The sequence below is a fragment of the Oryctolagus cuniculus genome, chromosome 15 (assembly GCF_051225735.1).
Source record: "Oryctolagus cuniculus isolate XC-2025 breed Fujian yellow rabbit chromosome 15, ASM5122573v1, whole genome shotgun sequence".
NCBI classification, from domain to species: Eukaryota; Metazoa; Chordata; class Mammalia; order Lagomorpha; family Leporidae; genus Oryctolagus; species Oryctolagus cuniculus.
In genome coordinates this window covers 31,470,808-31,488,481 of record NC_142881.1, presented here as the reverse complement: position 1 = coordinate 31,488,481, position 17,674 = coordinate 31,470,808, and the positions used below count along the sequence as shown (strand labels likewise).

General features: G+C 53.0%; 1 long non-coding RNA gene across 2 annotated transcripts; it reads left to right on the top strand.

The window, feature by feature from the left end:
- Positions 1 to 9,414: 9,414 nt before the first annotated feature.
- Positions 9,415 to 14,294, top strand: LOC138845495 (uncharacterized). Of its 2 annotated transcripts, none has more exons than XR_011382777.2 (3): positions 9,415 to 9,631; positions 12,275 to 12,495; positions 13,048 to 14,294. It is a non-coding gene; the product is annotated as an uncharacterized LOC138845495 (long non-coding RNA). The 2 variants fall into 2 exon arrangements; XR_016221613.1 differs by having other exon boundaries at positions 9,461 to 9,631; positions 12,358 to 12,495.
- Positions 14,295 to 17,674: the final 3,380 nt, after the last annotated feature.

Here is a 17,674-nt window from a genome sequence, read left to right as displayed (position 1 = left end):
CACTCAGAGACTTGGAATCATGCACATCAAGCTGGCAAAGGTTGGAGTCGGGATTCAAACCTGAGGAGCTCTGGGGAGCTGGGCAGAGTCTGCCCCCATGAGTGTTCATCACAGTGCGTGCTTCCCCAAGACCAAACGACCAGCTCCTGAATGGAGCCACCACGTGGATCCCGATCCTTGCTCAAGAGGGCGCAGGTGCACCGACAAGGCGGTGCAGCGGGTGAGGCCCCTGCTCGCAACACCGGCATCTCATATCGGAGCGTCAGTTCCAGTCCTGGCAGCTCCCTACTGATGCGCCTAGGAAAGCAGTGCAAGGTGGTTCAGGTGGTTGGACCCAGGCCACCCATGTGGGAGATCTGGATGGAATTCCAGGCTCCTGGCTTCAGCCTGGCACAGCCCCAGGAGTGAATCATCAGATGGAAGATCTTTCTCTCTGTCTCTAGCATCCTGCGTTTCAAGTAAATAAAATAAAACTTTTATTAAAATAAGAGGGTGCAGCCTCTCTCTGGGATGACATCAGTCATGAGTGGAGGCATCGCTGGTACTCGTGATTCACTCTTCGTTGCTGCGGGGGATGAAATGTAATGGAGGTGGGAAGGACGCCACGCGTCCCTCGGAGCAGCCCCTCAGGTGCTGATGACCCCGGGGTGGGGCACCTGAAGCCCTCATCATTCTCTCCTTTCCCAGTGCTGGGCTTTGCTCTCGGAGAGCGCCCAGGCCACCAAAACTTTCTTGCACACTTTCAGACTTGGGTTTTGGGTCGTTTTGGAAGCGCCTGGTGAAAGACATCCTTCTAGGAGTCTGATTCTGACCGCACTCCTCTGCCAGGAAGACCCAGCAGGTCTGTCGAGGTGACCCAGGCTTCTGTGCATGCTGGACAGAACACGAGCACCTGTGGGAAGACTCCTCTGAGCTGCATTCTGGCTCAGAGCAGAGGAGGAGCAGCAGGTCAGCCCCCCGCCCCCCGCCCCCCGAGGAGCTTCTGTCTTCCTGGCCTGGAACGCTCCTGCTTCCAAGGCCGCTGGAAGCTGAGTGGAGCCAAGTCCATGGCTAATTATCATCCAAGACAAAAAAATACTGTCTTCAAGTTCCGTGGAGAGGGATTCAGATGAAAAGAAGTGGGAGAAGAGAGCGCAGAGCCCAAGCTGCTCATAGCAGCCCAAATCACAGGTTGAATCCCGCACTGCGTTGGCTCTTGCTTCCACATTTCAACTGCCAGAGTCAGGCCCTGGTCTTGGAGCTGCCTGCCCCATGCTGAAGGCCTGAGCACAGCTAGGGTCCACCACTGTCCGCTTCCCAGTGCACAGCTGCAAACAGGAGACAGATGCACGCTGGGCAGCCCAGGCACAGCCCTGACTCGCAACCGGTGCAGTGCAGCCGCTGTTTCCCCTGCATTTTAACCCACCCTCCGCCTGCCTACAGACTCGGTGCCTCTTTATCCCTAGATGGACGGGGCAATTGTCTTACCGGTGCCCAGGGTGCCGGCGTGCTGACTCGTCTTCCTGGCAACGTTTCCGGGCCCACCCTCTGTGTCTCGCAGAGCCCAGGACAATGCTCCCCTTGCAAAGGTTGAGGCAGGGTCATGGAGCCTGCCCTGGTGCCGCCTTCCTCACCAGGACAAACAGCTTTAGCCCGGCTTTATGGGTTCCTTCCTTCTTCCTCCCCATCCCAGAAGCTGTGTTTCCTCTCCCTGACCTCTTGGGTTCTGTTGATAAAAGCATCAATAAGCACACCTCATGCTGTGGGCACGGGTGTATTCTCACCTTTTTCTCCAGTTCTTCTCTCACACAAAGTCACACCTCCTAAGTGCAGGTGTTTTTATTTTTTATTTTTATTTTTGTATTTTTTGACAGGCAGAGTGGACAGTGAGAGAGAGAGACAGAGAGAAAGGTCTTCCTTTGCCGTTGGTTCACCCTCCAATGGCCACCGCGGCCGGCACGCTGTGGCCGGCGCACCGCGCTGATCTGATGGCAGGAGCCAGGAGCCAGGTGCTTTTCCTGGTCTCCCATGGGGTGCAGGGCCCAAGCACCTGGGCCATCCTCCACTGCACTCCCTGGCCACAGCAGAGAGCTGGCCTGGAAGAGGGGCAACCGGGACAGAATCCGGCGCCCCGACCGGGCCTAGAACCCGGTGTGCCGGCGCCGCTAGGCGGAGGATTAGCCTAGTGAGCCGCGGCGCCGGCCCAAGTGCAGGTGTTTATAATGGGCACCACGTGCTAACAAGGTTTATCCAAATGGAGAGAAAGTGAACACACACACACACACCTGAGTGTGGGTTGCCCCACACAGAGAAATACAGTTAGGAGTGGGCCAGAGGATTGCCCAAAGGGAGAAAGGATGGCTCAGGCTCAGGGAAGAGAGAGAATACCTGACAGGGACTCCAGCCGTGGCCCATGGCGAGAGAGAGAGAGAGAGAGAGAGAGAGAGAGAGAGACCCTCCTTTGCTGGCCTCTTTTATGATGTAGAATGTGATGCCTCTACACTCATGGAGCCACCTGGGAACTTTATGAGACCTCCAAAAATTCCATGTGGAGTATATTATCCAGTTTCACAGCATCCCCTGTCCGTTCTAGGTCCCAGATGAAACAGATGCATCCTGGGAAAGGAGGTACTTTGACTGACAGCTAACTGGATAGCAGAGTGAGCACTGCACCCCGCTCAGCCCTAAGCTATCTACCTAGTTATACCACACCAGGGCCATGCAACTCGCTCTTGCCAAGCCGAGGCCTTGCCCTGAATGTCACCAGTTTGCTGGTCACTTGGTGAGAGCAGGGGAGCGCAGACTGAAGCAGCAGGAGCTGGCGCTGAGGAGGGCAGCAAAGGGTGGGGAGGGGGAAGGCGTTGGCATTCGCAGAAGAGAGGGAGGGGATGCAGAGGGAGCTGGGAGAGGAGGAGGCTGGGGAGGAAGTGCCCAGGGGGGCAAAGCACCGGTGTGGGACCCAAAGGAGGAAGGACGGTGCCTACCATGGGCCAGGCACCCCGCCAGGGCCTTTGCGTGCCACCTGCCGTGGTCCTTACAATGAACACATCACGCTCTCAGCGGTACTCATGCTTTTGGGGGGCAGGCTGAGGTTTAGGAAGGTTTAAGCACTTTTCTGAGATTCTCAGCCGTAAGACAGCAGAGAGTAGATTCTAACTCAGATTTTTGGCTTTGGTTCCAGGGCTCTTTCCTCTATTGTCTTCCCTTTCGCTAACAGGGGGAAGAGGATTAAGGGCTAGAAGAGAGGTGGAGTTGTCACCTGTGCTCTGGTTGCAAGCGACAAAACCAGGCTGGCTTCCACAGGAGGCTTTCAGAGTCCAGCGGAATGTAGGAGAACCAGGCCTCAGAGACGACAACGACTGGAATATCTTGGATTCCGGGCAGGAAAAGCTCATGAATAGGTTCTGTGGGGCTTTGCTCTGGAAGGAAAATGCTCCACGCTTTTCCCTCTGCCCTGCAAGAGTCAAAGTCCCAGGACAGAGGCTGATTGGCTGTACCGTGTCACATGTGCAGCCTTAAGCCTGGGGATGGCTTACCACAGAGGGGAGAGTCTTTCCCCAGATGCTGTTACTGAGGCGCAAATGGCTGCTGAGAACCCAAACGCTCATTGTTTTGGGGTTGTGGTCACCCCAAACTGCATCCGGGCTGGGACAGGCCCTGGCATCTCGAGTCTTATTCATGCCGTTGGGACTGCCACTCTCACCACCACCATCTCCATGTAGCAGGGCGGGGCTAGACCCCACATCCTCCAACCCGGCTGCCAGCAGGAGCCCTCTCCTCCTCTCAGGAGTCAGTGCTCATCCAAACCGCACAGTCAGGCAGCGGGGCCGTCGGCGGCTTGCAGTCAACTGCGCCGATGCAGTCTTACACAGCTGCTCGTGATGCGCCGGTCCTTCAAGTCACACACACACACACACACACACACACTCTCTCTCTCTCTCTCAAACTCACATTCATAAACATACACACTCTCTCACACATACACTCATACACACACAAACACACATGCACTCACACACACAACACTCACACACACTCTCACAACACAAACTCACACACTCACACATACACACACACAAACTCACACATGCACTCACACACTAACACACACTCTGTCACACAGTCACACACAAATTCACACACACCCACTCATACACATATACTCACACATGCACACACACAAGCACACACACTCACACACACACAGTCACGCACACGGTCTCTCATACACACACACACACTCATACACATACACACACTCATACACATACACTCACACATGCACACACACAAGCACACACACATTCACTTGTACACTCACTCACACACACACAGTCACGCACACGGTCTCTCATACACACACACTCATGCTCCCTGCCTCTCCCCTTGTGATGCCCCTGCGCCCCCCAGGGCTCTGCCAGCAAGAGCCATCACCTTGACCTTGGGACTCAGAACTGTGAGCCAAATAATCTCTTTTCCTTGAAACGTACCCCTTCTGTGATACTGCGCTACTGAAAGCAGGCGAATGCGCCGGGGAATCAGCTGCACAGAGACGAGGGAGGCTGCAGGGGCTCTGGGGTGCGGGTGGGGTCCTGGAGCATGCAGTTGTCTGGGCTTGCGGCTTGGGCCCCACCCACTCAAGGTTGGGAAGAAACGAGGCTCCTTCACCCTCTTCACATCCCCCAGAGCCAAATGGAGGGGTTACACCCCCCACCAGTCGTTTTAAAGCTCTAAGTTCTGCCTTCCATACAGGCAGGGGACTGCTGAGCCCCTCCTGGAAGGAAGCCCTGAGGCAGGCGTTCCCCAAGGCTGGGCTCTCACCAAGACTCCCTCCCCTCTCCGGCTCCGAGGAGCAGGGCTTGGCCGCAACCCCTCCCTCGCTGGCCTGTGGTCCCACAGGTTGGGAATCTTGCTGCCTAATAGTGCACCTGCCCCGGACCCTGGAGCGGGTGCTTTCCTCTCCTGGTTCCCATGCCCACTTCAAGCCACCTGTATACCCTACAGGGCCCTGGTCTCCTATCATCCTGGTGTTTGAACCCACCGACTACCCCCCAAATCTCCCAGGGGTGCTGTTGATGCCCCTGGGCCATGGACGTGGCCTGCCTCTATGCCAAACGCTCAGTACAGAGCCCAGGGGCCTCCTCTATAGCCACGCGGGCTTGGCTTTCCTCGGTCCTTTTCTTGCTTTCTGGGCGTGCTCCTCATCCAGACTTTCTGTTCTTGCGACCCCAGGACCTCTCCTACCTTTACTTCCCGGAGGCTTTGGTGCTGTGTTTTCTGCCGTAGCTGTGGCACCGCATGCAGTGCCTGCCCAGCTGCAGGCAGGCAAGAAATGCGTGTGAAATGAATGAATGGCGGGGGAGGGGGCTGAGCCCATGGCTGCTGCTGCTGTAACAGGCAGCAGCATCGGTGGTCAAAACCAAGTGTGATCAGAGCAACCTTCCGGGAGGGCTTTGATGTACCTGGGGAATGGGACTCTCACTCCCACGGTCACCTGGGAAACTTCCAGTACAGATTTAGGCTTCTAAAGACAAAAAAGAATGATTTCCACCTGTTACACTGTGGAAGGAGACAGTTTACTTTAAACCTCAGTGTACTTATACACTGTGTATTACAGATTCCAGTGGGATTTTTACATTGCTTTCTGATCTCTTCTCACCAAGGACTGGTGACAATTCTTAGCCCAGAGCATCTCTGGCCCCAGCAGGTTTGGATTTCTTGTCTACCTGTTGCTGGTGCTTGGGTCCTACCTTCCAGGCTGTTGCACTGTGGGAGGTGATGAACCAGCCCACAGCCTCCTTCTCCGACCAGCTTAATGTTGAGAGAATCTTGGCTCTAAACAGACTTTCTTCCTTTCATTTTTTTTAAAAAAAGATTTATTTTATTTATTTGGAAGTCACAATTACAGAGACAGGGAGAGACAGAGAAAGATCTCCCATCTACTGGTTCACTTCCCAAATGGCTGCAATGGTCAGGACTGGACCAGACCAAAGTCAGGAGCCAGGAGCTTCTTCTGGGTCTCCAATGTGGGTTCAGGGGACCAAGCACTTGGGCCATCTTCTGCTGCTTTGCTAGGCACTTTGGCAGGGAGCTGGATCAGAAGTGGAGCAGCCAGGACTCGAACAGCACCTATTTGGGTGGTTTTACGCACTGCACTACAACACTGGCCCCTTCTAAACAGACTTTCCCAAAGCCCCTCTCATCTTAGCAGGAGGAAAGTTATTGGTCCATGAGGACCAATCAGATAGGACTCTGGGACACAAAGTGCTAGAAATGGCTAAAAATCTGCAATTTAAAGAAAAGGAGGAACATGGTGAAGAAACCGAAATAAATACATATATCTGTGGAGAGTGACAAAGCAAATTACTGTTCATTGATCAAAACAGACCCCTAGGATACAGAGATCCAAATTCTGATGCTAGAAGTAAAATATAAAATTCCCAACAAAAATTCCAACTCTAAAGCTAAGATGTCCAATTAGAGGGAGTGTTTGGGGAAGTGCAGGTCTGGATGTGTATTGGGCCAGTGTGCATCTGCAAAATATGATGATTATTCTGAATGGGAGGGTTTGGCACAACGTGGAAAGTGCTGGCTATGGCGGTAAGTGAAGCCACAGGATTGCAAATACAGGGTGATCCAAACCAGGGGAAAAGCCAGCTTTCTTCCTTCCTGGAGTAAGAAAAAGTAAACGTTATGTATGTGTGCACGTAGTTAGGTCACCACACCTTTTTCTTTCAGTATTTTTATTTATCAGGCACCAAAATATTAACTACACTGGGGCTCAAGAGCTGTAACCAGGAGAGATTGTTTTCTGTTGTTAGTTTTTGCCACATCATTCTTTCTTATTGAAGAAGTGGGAAGAAAGAGATCAACCAAAGTGCAAGTACAGACGACAACAATAATTCTGTCCTGGGTAGATCACATTCCGACGTCTTCTTTCCCGACACTGTGCAGGTGGACAGGTAGGCACATCTGTGGCTCCGGATCTGGGGTAGGCCCTGTGGCACAGCAAGTTAACCTGCCACTCAGGAAGCTCATATCCCATATCTGAGTGCTGGTTTGAGTCCTGGCTGCTCTGCTTCTAATGCAATTCCCTGCTAATGCAACTTGGAGGCAGTGGATGATAGCTCAAGCGCTTGGGCCCCTGCACCCACATGGGAGACCACGTTGGAATTCCTGGCTCCTGGCTGTGAGGACTGAACCTCAACCCTCTACCTTTTTATCTGTGTTGCTCTGCATTTCAAATAGATGAAAAAAATATATATATATACATATATATATATATATAAACCTTTAAAAAATAAAAAAGCTGGGCTCATACTCTGTATCTGGTGAGTATCCCAGCGACTGGAGCCTTTCCTCTGCTCGAAGAGGAAGTTCCTGGGCTGCCGGATCACAGGGTGGTCTATAACCCAACCGCTGTCTGTTGTGTCCCCAAGATGTCGGCGATAAAAGCAAGGAAACCTGCAAACTGCTTAGTTTCTGCAGAGGCAGGTCCCTTCCCTGTGAGCTGATGAGCTCGTTGCTGTTGTCCTCGGGAGAAAAAAAAAAAAAAAAAAAAACAAACAAGTGAAAGGCAGGACAGCTCAAAGAAGCACTTGACCTTGCCATATGGTATGTGGACAGGAAAATGTCAAGTGATCCTGCAGGAAGAGCGGGACCAGGACCAGGCCCTCATCTTGCAGTGTGCTCAGGAGGAGAGGTGGGGGCCAGCCAGGCTCCCCTGGCCCCCTGCACATGACGGTCTCTGCTACCCCACCACCAGCTGCAGGCCGAGCTGCGAGCCCACCCAAGGGAAGAAGCGTGCTTCCTTCTTGTGGGCCAAGGCAGGGACAGGACAGACCCAGTGAAGACAAACAGTGAGGCCCTGCCCCTTCCTGGGGGTGGGGCCACACACACATTCCACAGACTTTTCTTTTGGTACAATTGAGAGCTACCGGCCAGCAACCCACAAAAATTTGGGACCCATAACCTAAAATTAGTGCTCCAGGTTTCTTGAGGACCTGCACTTGCTCTCCGACGCTGTACTTTATGTAAGTTTCTCCAGTCTGTGGAGGACGCTTTCCAGTTTGCTCCTCAGCGGTTGTTTGAGCTGGTGTGGTTTTCACAGTTACCGTTATTCATACTTCTTGTTTATAAATTACTATTGGTTTTGTGCCCGCATCATCCATTTAGCCTGATGAGAGTTTCTGGTTGCTCCTAGAGTGGGTTGTAATGAGTGTTTCCTAAGAGAATTTTTGGCCTGTAGAGTGGTCCAATATCCAGACGTCATGCGCAAATGAATTCCTGTTCAATATTAATGACTCACGTGTGCCCACGGCCCAAGCGCATATGCTTGAATTTCCTTACGGCTTGCTTTTACGAAAGGGGGCCGGTCCCCCGGGTTGGCCCGGCACAGAGGAGCTTGCCCGGATGCAGAGCTCAGGGTTGCTCCCCTGTTACTCAGGGTGCCTGTGTTTGTGCTGTTTTAACGACTTTCGCCGTATGATCAAGGTTAGCATAACAATGTTAGCAGGGTCATTTCTGAGACAAAAGGCTATTTATTTACAATATACAATGAAGGATACAGTGGCAACTCTTCGTGCTTTAACATAAACAAAGTGAATCATGTATGGTGCACGTTCAGGAAGCTCAGGACAGTGTTGCCATCTGGTTCTTCTGCAGTTCCCTAAGCCCCGCCCCACTGTACCCAAATCCCAGAAGTGGGGTGGGGGAGTGAGGAGGGTGCTCTCTGGCCCCACTCGGGGGCGGGGTACAGCCAAGAAAGCTCAGGACTCACCGAGTCCCCGCCCACCCCACGTCCGGAAGCGCCACGCTGCACATAGCCTGCCACTAGCAAATGCACAAGTAGCAATCAGCCTCGGGCAGCATCCCCAGAGGGCAGGCAACGCTCCCTAGCTAAGCACAAGTTTGAGTGGCACCTGCTTTGGACACTGTCCGCTATGGGTTCTCTGATTTGGAGCCATAACTTTAGAGGCCGGAGGGAAAGTCAGCTACCATTTATTTACTGTATATCTCCAGCGTGCCCAGAACTCAGGTGAGGGGCTTCTTGCTTTTGACTGAATTTAACTCAGAACAATGCTATGCCGCATGCCTGACCCTGCTCTGTAACCGAGAGCCTGCGATTCAAGCCCAGCTGCCTCCACCTGGCTCAGTTCCTTCTTCGTCTCCTCACCACATCCCACCACCTCTGGGGTCCCGAGCAACCCAGGACACCACTCAACCTGAGCCGAGGTCACTTCCAAACGGTGAAAGGGACAGAAGCAAAAACAAACAAGAGGCTGACAATTTAAAAATAAAGCCAACATGAACTCAGCCTGGAGAAGGGACGCCCTGAGGGAGGCATCCTCAGAGTTCATCCCCTCAGTGGCCCTGGGTGGCCTCCTCCCTATCCCCCCGCCCCCCCCCCCCGCCCTGCCCTCCCCCATGCAGGCTGCCTTCAGGGCTCCTGGGCCTTGGGAAGCACAGCAGCACCCCCCGCAGGTGGGGGGTGGTTAAATCGCCCTGGGAGCTGCTTGGCCCGCACTCCTGTCCAGTCTGCACCTTGCAGTGTCTTCTAAGAACCTCTCTACCTTATCCGGCCTTCCAGAGGAGGCGTCGACCTTAACCGAGGGCGCAGGTGACCGTGGCGCGACCTGACTCCTGTTCAGCTGTGAGTTTTTCCTGTCCCCTGACCGGGGCTGGACGCTCAGCATGCCAGGCAGGGTTAGCGGTGGGGCTGCTATTTATTTAACTGCTAATCCCACTTAGGTGAAATTAATTTACTCTACTATTATAACTCACCTTGCTTCCTCCCCGGCTGGGCGCCTATAATTTACACCTGAATGCTGCACTGTGCTCCTGCTTCCTGGGCGGGCGGGCAGCGGTCGGCAGTCTTGGGGTGACTCACATTAGGAGGCTGCTCCATACAGAAGAGAGGTTTTCTCCTTATAGACTGTGGCGGGTTAGTATAAAAACAGGGCTGGGTTTTTCTCCTAATAACCAGTTCCCCTTTAGGCTGCCCCTCTCCAGGGAAGTTTGTGTGCTATTATTAGTCTGCCTCTCAATTCCAAATATGGGCTGCTCCGGTTTCCACGGCGAGCTGCCGGGTCTCTGGCTTCTCCAGCCACAGCCCTGTCCCTGGGTTCCCGTCCGTCCCCAGCCCTGACAAAGTGCAGTCGGACACACCACCTTCGCCAGGCAGGTGGCTGCAGGATAAGCACCGACTGCTGAGTGCTGTCCTCTCAGGTGCTACCAGTGACTCTAAGCAAAGCAGGGCTGCCAGCCGCAGCTGCCCACAGCCAGGACCCGCGGCCCGGCTCTCCTCCTGCCCCCAGCCCCGTCTTTGGTGGCCGTGGGTGAGGAGCCGTTTGTGTCGAGGCTGCTGGAGATGAGGCTCCTTTATGGAGACAAGAAGGAGCCAGGCTGGCCTCTTGGGGACACCCTGACATGGAGCTCCTGCTTGGGTGGCCCCCAGAGTGTGGGAGTCTGCAGGTAGGGGTCTGGCCTCCTGGTGACCAGCCCCCACCCCTCACCACCTTCTCTGACAGCTCCTCTGGCTCCTCAGGGGACAGCTGGGGGCAGAGGCAGTCCAAGAACCTGCCTCCTGGCCTCTGCCAACCCTGCCCGTGTAGCCACTTCAACAAGCTGCGGGAAGGGACATCCTTCGACATGTCTTCCTGGATGCTGCCTGTGGTGGCTGTGGAGTGGAGCCCACCTTCAGCCAGGCATCAGGGCTCAGGTCCTTGACCTCTGGACTGGCATCATGGCCATCATCACTCCTACAAATCCTCCCCATGCAGCTGTGAGCCCCGAGCTCTGTGCCCGTCCCCACCTCCCTGCCCTGTCACAGGGTCCCTGGAAGAATGCCCTCTTTATGCCTTTTCTTTCTTTCTTTCTTTCTTTTTTTTTAAGATTTTATTTATTAGAGAGGTAGAATTACAGACAGTGAGAGGGAAAGGACACAGAGGGAGAGGTCTTCCATCTGCTGGTTCACTCCCCAAATGACAGAAATGGCTGGAGCTAGGCCGATCTGAAGCCAGGAGTCAAGAGCTTCTTCTAGGTCTCCCACATGGGTGCAGGGGCCCAAGGACTTGGGCCACATTCTACTGCTTTCCAAGGCCATAGCAGAGAACTGGATGGGAAGAGGAGCAGCCGGGACTCGAACCAGCATCATATGGGATGCTGGCACTGCAGGCGGAGGATTAACCTACTGCGTCACAGTGCCAGCCTCTTCATGCCTTTTTCACTCACTGAGTCAGCCAGGGCTGAGCTCACTGCAGCTCTAGTCTCTCCTTCCTGCCCCACGAGAGTGCTGGTACAGATTCATACGGCATTGGAGTGGTTAAGAACCCTGCATGCAACATCTCTGTCTCCCCTTGGACTGCAAATGCTTTGTGGTTAGGGACATTGCCTCCCATCCACGAGCAGCCCTGCCTGCAGAGGGTCAGCTCTCAATGGACTTGATGGCCACACAGCCAGTGTGTACTGGTTGGATCCAGAGTGTAGCTCCTTGCTTTGAACGTGCCTTTTGGTGTCAGACAGATGCTGGGTGGAGCCCCGACTGTGTGTCAACAACCTGCCCAGTGGCCTTAGGCAAACTCTTAACCTTTTGTTTCTGTCTGTAAAAACAGAGAGCCATTGTAGTCGGCTCCTGGAGTCTGCTGTGGATTTCAGCCACGTGGTGCACGTGGCCCGCGGGGTGGGGTCCGTGTCTGCCCAGCTGGCTGTGGCCCTGCTCTGCTGTGGCCATGCTCTGAATCTTTTTGGGCTGGTGTCCCTGCTGCAAGGAGATGCCACGAGAGGCTGGTTTGAGAGAAGGTGTCATGGAGAGAACGCTGAAGTGAATTTTGGAGATCCAACCAGAAGAGACTGCTTTGTCAACCCCGTGTCTCCCAACTTTTCAACAGTCTGCAGTGACTGGTCTGTTACCGAACCTCTGGGTATTGCAGGCTCCTCCCCTCACTTGACCTTGAGGGTAATAGACAGCCCCCGAGGAAGGGAGTTCCAATGACAGTCCCAGACTTGGAGGAGGCTGATTGATTTTTATGGACCAGAAGTACAGCACCATGGCCCCCACACAGATTTCTGCTCTGGCAAACTGCCCTGCCTGCCCCTCCTCTCCTGCCCTGTGCACTGAGCTGTGTGTGAGCTGGTGCCGTGCACCGTGGAGGAGTGTGTAGTGGGATGTCGTGGCCCCGGGATGGGAGCTCCCAGCTCCGCACCCTCTTGCTGAGGGATGTTCAATGCCCTAAACTGAAGACAATCTTGCTCCATCGCCCTGTATGGTGGCTTTAATTTCATTCTCCTGCTTCAGGTGGGTGCAGAATATTCCAGAAAGCCTCCCACTGGGCCTGGTCCCTCTGTTTCAGTGCAGTAACTCGTCACTTTGTCAGAAAGGAAGAAAAGGAATCTTGGTGGAGTGCCTTGTGCTGGGTGAAACATCACCATCTCTGTTAGTCACTCAAGAAGCAGACACAGAAGAGATACGGAACTCACCCAAGGTCGGAAGACATTAGAGCCGCCGCCCAAACCCAGGTAAGTGTAGCCTGGTGCCCTCCATGCTGGCTGACCCTGGCTCAGCCCTGCCAGGGCACAGGGTCCTCATAAACAGGGATGCGGATCTGGAGGAACTCGATGTCAGTTCATAACTCCGGATGCATTTGCACCTACCTGTGCACGGCTGTGTGGCCTTCTGCCTTGTGTTATGTGTGCATTGCCATGTTACAAACGGCCACAGGCGCAGAGGCTTCAAACAGCCCACATCCGCCATCCACAGTCTCCATGGTTCGAGGGTCCTGGCTCACCTTAGCTGGATCCTCTGCTGGGGTCTCCCCAGGCTGTGGGCGAGAGGTGGGCCAGGCTGCAGTCGCGCCTGGAGACGTGGCTGGGGAGCACCCCGGCTGCTGCCCACATGGCTGCTGGTAGCGTCCTGCTCCCTGAGGCTGTAGGACTGAGGGAATCAGGCAAGTGCCAGCCTCTGGGGCTCCTCTGCCTCCTCCTTCTGAGTGCAGGCTCAGACACAGGGCTCTGCCATCAGACCAGACCTTCAGAGAGATGATGTTGATACCTAATAATGCTGTGTTTCAGGCACCAAACTGATTCACTTTAAAACTTCCCACGGGAGGATAATGCACACACAGAAAGCGCCGACATGCTAGCTGTGGAGTTGGATGAATTGTTTGATCATCACGCAGATCGAACAGCAGGATATTCTGAGCGTCTGGAAGCCTTCCTCGCGTCCCCTCGAAGGTGAACGTCTGACAGGATCCGTTCCTCAGCTTGTTTGCGTCCAGTTTATGAATGAATCCTTCAGCACACTGCAATGGGCAGATGATTAGCAATGCCTGGGAGCAGCATTGCTGGGCCCCGTGGTCACATGGGAGGCTTATATGGGGAGCTGTGTTTACTTGCATAATCCTTACATCCCCTCTGTATGGGGGCACTGTTCCACCTTTACACACAAGAGCAGTTAAGCTTACCTAGCTTTCTCTGCAGATCCTGAAAGAGCAAACAGTTAGATAGAGGAGGAAATGCCATTTGCCTCACTATCCACAAGCCACTTTATTACTTTACCTTAACAGATGCATTTTTGGGGAAGGGTTTTGTGTGTCAGGCAATGTCCCTTGCTCCCTGTCATCTAGTTCTTCATCTGGCCCTCTTGTCAGCCAGAGGCATCTCTAATCAGCTGCAGAGCTGCACTACAGGGTTGATAGAATTTCAGAGGGAAAGTCCAGGTTCGAGCGCATCCCCAAAGCCTCCATCTAGGAGCAAAGGATTCCTGTTGGGCTATTGGAGTAGTGGGAATCTGCCAGGCTTCCCCTTTGTGATGGTACAGGAACTTTAAGTGGCTGGAGACCCAGCCCATGTCTGCAATCCCCTGGGTTATGACCAATCAAAGGCATCAACGCACAAGTCATTCCCAAATCACTGAGACCAGGCCCAGACCATCATTTTAGACAGTCGCAGAGCCCCACCCATTCACTCTGGGCTTCTCTTAGGCGCAGGCAGTTACACGGAAGTAGTGAAGGGACAGTTTCCAAACTGCCACCAAGTGGCCAGAAAGACTTGAGGCTGTTGCTGACCTTGGAGTGTGCTTTGTTCATGCACATTTGCCTGTTTCTGTTCTTCCCCAGTTCTGTCTTTCTCCTTGTCTTTCTCTGGATGTACAAGTGTGTTTTCTATGTACAGTTGGCTCTGACTAGCCATGGGTTCCACATACAAGGGTTCAACCAACCATGATTGAAAAAATTAGAAAAAATCTGTACTAAACATGTAGAGATTTGTTTTTCTTGTCATTCCTTAAGCAATAAAGTGTAACAACTATTTACATAGCATTTGCATTGTATTGGTTATTATAGATAATATATTTAAAAATTTATTTATGTAATTAAAAGGAAAAGTTACAGAGAGACAGAGAGAGAGATAGCAAGAGAGGTCTTCCATCTGCTGGTTCACTCCCCAAATGGCCTCAATGGCCAGAGCTGGGCCAATCCAAAGCCAGGAGCCTGGAGCTTCTTCTGGTTGGGTCCCACTTTATCATACTTTTTAAAGAAATCATTCATTTATTTTTTATTTACTTGAAAGGCAGAATGACAGAGAGAGAGCAGAAAGAGAGAAAGGGAGACAGGGAGGGAGACAGAGGTCTCCATCAGTTAGTTCACTCCCCAAATGCCTGCAACAACCAGTGTCAGGCTGGGACCGGACCAGGAGCCCAAACTCTATCCAGGTCTCCCATGTGGGTGGCAGGGGCCCAAGTACTTGGGCCTTCATCCCTTGCCTTCCATGCACATTAGAAGGAGGCTGAATCAGAAGTGGAGAATCCAGAACTCAAACCAGCACTACTGTATGGAATGTGTGTATCCCAAGCAGTGGCTTAACCCACTGCACTACAATGCCAGCCCCTATTTTACTTTTCATCAGCATTTGCCCGTGTGATTAGCAAAGTGCTCCTCAAAACTTGATTCTTTAAATTGCTGTTTGATATTCCATTACATGGAGTTAAGCATGATCAAGTTAATTATTTTGGGATAATTAGGTTGTTTCTAATATTCTGCCTTTGCAGGCAACACTGCGTGGGGCTTCTAGTCCCTAAATCCTTGGGGATATTTCTTTTCTTTTCTTTTTCTTTTTTTTTCTTTCTTTTCTTTTTTTTTTTTTTTTTTTTTTGCCAGACAGAGTTAGACAGTGAGAGAGAGAGAGAGAGAGTTATAGACAGCGAGAGAGAGACAGAGAGAAAGGTCTTCCTTCCATTGGTTCACTCCCCTAAGGGTCACTATGGCCGGCGTTGCGCCGATCCGAAGCCAGGAGCCAGGTACTTCCTCCTGGTCTCCCACGCAGGTGCAGGGACCCAAGCACTTGGACCATCCTCCACTGCCTTCCCGGGCCACAGCAGAGAGCCGGACTGGAAGAGGAGCAACCGGGACTAGTACCCGGTGCCCCAACCAGGACTAGAACCCGGGGTGCCAGCACCACAGGTGGAGGATTAGCCAAGTGAGTCACAGCGCTGGCCGGGGGATATTTCTTAAACCAAGTAACATGATGTGGAATAACTCATCAGAGTACATGGTCTTGGTTTTTTTTTTTTTTTTTTTTTTAAGATTGATTTACTTATTTGAAAGGCAGAGTTTACAGAAAGAGACAGAGAAAGAGAGAGAGAGAGAGAGAGAGAGAGAGAGATCTTCCTTCCACTGGTTCACTCCCCAAATGGCTGCAACAGCCGGATCTGGCCAGTTCAAAGACAAAAGCTAAGAGCCAGGAGCCAGGAGCTTCCTGCAGGTCTCCCACATGGGTGCAGGGGCCCAAGCACTTGGGCCATCTTCTGATGCTTTCCCAGGCCATTAGCAAATAGCCGGATTGGAAGTGGAATGGCCAGGGCCGAACCAGCAACCATATGGGATGCCGGCGCCGCAGGCAGAGGCTTAAGCTGCTACACCACAGCGCTGATTCCTAGATTTGACTTTTGAGTCCTCTTATCAAACGCAAAGCTATGCCACTGAGAATAACCTGCGAGAATGTCTTTTTCTACCCACGCTGATAATATCCTGTTACAAGTGAGTTGGCTCAGTTTCACAGGTAAACCACGATAGTAGCTGTATTTACCGGATGGCTGGCGAGGCTGCATGCTCTTCAGGTTTGCTGTCCCTTTTAATTTCCCTTGTCCCTCCCACAGAAGCCATCCTGTGTGCGGCAGGTGTGGTAGCTCCTGTATGGTTGCCTTCGCAGGGGGGCAGCACCGTGTCCCCCCCAGCTGCTCGGCACATCTGCCACTCCTCCCAGAGCGGGAAGCCTCCTGTCTCGCAGAGCCCAGACACTGTCCCTAGGCTGGGCTGGCGCTTGACCTAACGACTTAACCGGGTGAGGCGAGGGTCCCCGCAGGAAGTGCTCCTTCCGCGCTGGGGGGAGGGAGCAGCTGTGCAATGCATCAGATGACCACGTGGCCCTGGCTTCTCTCTCCTTGGGAGAGTTTTATGTGCTGGGGTCAGAAGGGACCCATTTGCCTGGTTCACGGCCAATTTGCAGAATCATCAGTTTGAGGAATTCTAAGCCACCTTGCTCAGCGGGTGGGCAGGTGCCGGGCTTGTAGGAACGGAGGCTCCCGTGGTGCCGAGGCCTGACTGTGTGTCTGGACCGAGCGTCTTGCAGAGATGTGAAGCGTGCGCTGGCCGTCACGCAGGGGGAAGCCTCCCTCGCAGGGCTCAAGCTTCTTGTCCCCTGCCCCCTCCTCCCAGTTCCGCCTCCTCAGCAGAACATCTGCTTGGGCAGCAGCTGCGCCCTCACGGTCCAAGACAGGACAGGGAGTTACCGAAACGATAAAGGAGCAGCTGTCGGGCCTCTGGCTGGCGCTGATTAGCAATCAAGGCCAAGATCCACTCGCTGTCCTGTAATAAAGGCTGGTGCACCCTTCCAAGAGAATATTAGGCAACTATTAAAAATAATGTTTTCAAAGAATTTTTATGACACTGAGAAATGCTTATGGTATGAAATAAAATGAGAGATATATAGCCCACATATAGAATATGATCCCAATTATGAGAAAGATTAGCCGGAAACATCGTAAAGTGGAGGCGTGGCTGTCTCTGCAGGGAACAGTATGAGTGTGCTTCAGGTTGCTTTCTTTTTATAATTTTTAAATTTCCTACATTAAGCATTTCTGATTTTTGTGTACAAAAAAAAAATCTCACCAACAATATTCTTAAAAACCAAGTCTGGGCCGGCGCTGCAGCTCACTAGGCTAATCCTCTGCCTTGCGGTACCGGCACACCAGATTCTGTCCCGGTTGCCCCTCTTCCAGGCCAGCTCTCTGCTATGGCCAGGGAGTGCAGTGGAGGATGGCCCAGGTGCTTGGGCCCTGCACCCCATGGGAGACCAGGAGAAGCACCTGGCTCCTGGCCTCGGATCAGCGCGGTGCACCAGCTGCAGCGCGCCGGCTGCAGTGGCTATTGTGGGGTGAACCAATGGCAAAGGAAGACCTTTCTCTCTGTCTCTCTCTCTCACTGTCCACTCTGCCTGTCAAAAAATAAAAAAAATAAATAAAAACCAAGTCTGGTGCGAGCTGCGTGGGCCTCTGGGGACTCGGCTCCTGTGTGTGACCCACGCTGCTCTGATCCCCCCAGGGCAGGGGGGAAGGGGCACCAGGCTGCTTGGGGCCAAGGGTGACTTAAACAAGGCAGCCACCCTTCCAGAAGGTGCGAAGGTACATTTTGCTGAAGGTCTC